We start from the raw sequence: 2,832 nt of genomic DNA, 5'->3' as shown, positions 1-2,832 counted from the left end.
GTTCATTAAGACATGAAATGAAATGTCAGACATGTTTAAGGAAACTGGACCAGGGTGCACTACTGTTATCCATCCTGGACAGACGAGAGTTGATCTTCTGTGTGATAATGCATTTGTTTTGTTTTATTTGTGTGTTCCTTTATGGAATTGCCAGTTGTGGGGGCGTTATCAGTGTGAGATCACAGTTGATTAAATATTCCCATGTTTATTTAAAACCCAAACAATTGAAGGTATTCTTCAGAATTATTATAGTTTCATGACAACACCTTTTTACTTTGTTTTTGCACCATGTTTATAGCAGCATGATCAAAGGTAATGATTCATTAATCCAATACACTGCGTCATTCATTTCTAACCCTGGAGTTGTATTGTCCATCTTTTTCAATAACTCATTTGTTTCACAACATATCAAATTCCACCAAATATATGCCTTACTACTGTATTATAAAATGCTTTACTGTGTCTATCAATAAAGCGGTGATGTTGACTTGAGCTCCGTCCTTGTCTTTCTCTAAACACACACACACACACCACCTCACTCACAGACCGTCACACACACCACCTCACTCACACACACACACCACCTCACTCACAGACCATCACACACACACCACCTCACTCACACACACACACACACACCACCTCACTCACAGACCGTCACACACACCACCTCACACACACACACACACACCACCTCACTCACAGACCGTCACACACACACCACCTCACTCACAGACCGTCACACACACACACCACCTCACTCACAGACCGTCACACACCACCTCACTCACAGACCGTCACACACACACCACCTCACTCACAGACCGTCACACACACACACCACCTCACACACAGACCGTCACACACACACACACACACCACCTCACTCACAGACCGTCACACACACCACCTCACTCACAGACCATCACACACACACACACCACCTCACTCACAGACCGTCACACACACACCACCTCACTCACAGACCATCACACACACACACACACCACCTCACTCACAGACCGTCACACACACACACCACCTCACTCACAGACCGTCTCACACACACACCACCTCACTCACAGACCGTCACACACACACACCACCTCACTCACAGACCGTCACACACCACACTCACAGACCGTCACACACACACACACACCACCTCACTCACAGACCATCACACACACACACACCATCACACACACACCTTCACTCACAGACCATCACACACACACACACACACACCACCTCACTCACAGACCATCACACACAGACACCACCTCACTCACAGACCGTCACACACACACACCACCTCACTCACAGACCGTCACACACACACACACACCACCTCACTCACAGACCGTCACACACACACACACCACCTCACTCACAGACCATCACACACACACACACACACACCACCTCACTCACAGACCGTCACACACACCACCTCACTCACAGACCGTCACACACACACACACACCACCTCACTCACAGACCATCACACACACACACACCACCTCACTCACAGACCATCACACACACACCACCTCACTCACAGACCGTCACACACACACACACACCACCTCACTCACAGACCGTCACACACACACACCACCTCACTCACAGACCATCACACACACACACACCACCTCACTCACAGACCGTCACACACACACACCACCTCACTCACAGACCGTCACACACACACACCACCTCACTCACAGACCGTCACACACACACACCACCTCACTCACAGACCGTCACACACACACCACCTCACTCACAGACCGTCACACTCACACCACCGCCTCACTCACAGACCATCACACACACACACCACCTCACTCACAGACCATCACACACACACACACCACCTCACTCACAGACCCACACACACACACACACCACCTCACTCACACACACACACACACCACCTCACTCACAGACCGTCACACACACACACACCACCTCACTCACAGACCGTCACACACACACACACACCACCTCACACACAGACCGTCACACACACACGCCACCTCACACACACCACTTCACTCACAGACCAACTCACACTCACTCACACCACCTTACTCACACACACACACCACATCACTCACAGACCGTCACACACACACACACCACCTCACTCACAGACCGTCACACACACACACCACCTCACTCACAGACCATCACACACACACACACCACCTCACTCACAGACCGTCACACACACACACCACCTCACTCACAGACCGTCACACACACACACACACACACCACCTCACTCACAGAAAACACACACACACACACACACCACCTCACTCACAGACCGTCACACACACACACCACCTCACTCACAGACCGTCACACACACACACCACCTCACTCACAGACCGTCACACCACCTCACTCACAGACCGTCACACACACACACCACCTCACTCACAGACCGTCACACACACACACACCACCTCACTCACAGACCGTCACACACCACCTCACTCACAGACCGTCACACACCACCTCACTCACAGACCGTCACACACACACACACACCACCTCACTCACAGACCATCACACACACACACACCACCTCACTCACAGACCGTCACACACACACACACCACCTCACTCACAGACCGTCACACACACACACACACCACCTCACTCACAGACCATCACACACACACCACCTCACTCACAGACCGTCACACACACACACACCACCTCACTCACAGACCGTCACACACCACCTCACTCACAGACCGTCACACACACACACACCACCTCACACCACCTCACTCACAGACCGTCACACACACACAC

Source organism: Oncorhynchus masou, chromosome 7 (genome assembly GCF_036934945.1).
Source record: "Oncorhynchus masou masou isolate Uvic2021 chromosome 7, UVic_Omas_1.1, whole genome shotgun sequence".
In the NCBI taxonomy this organism is placed as follows: domain Eukaryota; kingdom Metazoa; phylum Chordata; class Actinopteri; order Salmoniformes; family Salmonidae; genus Oncorhynchus; species Oncorhynchus masou.
The sequence above is the reverse complement of the archived record's forward strand: the minus strand, read 5'-3'. Positions refer to the sequence as shown.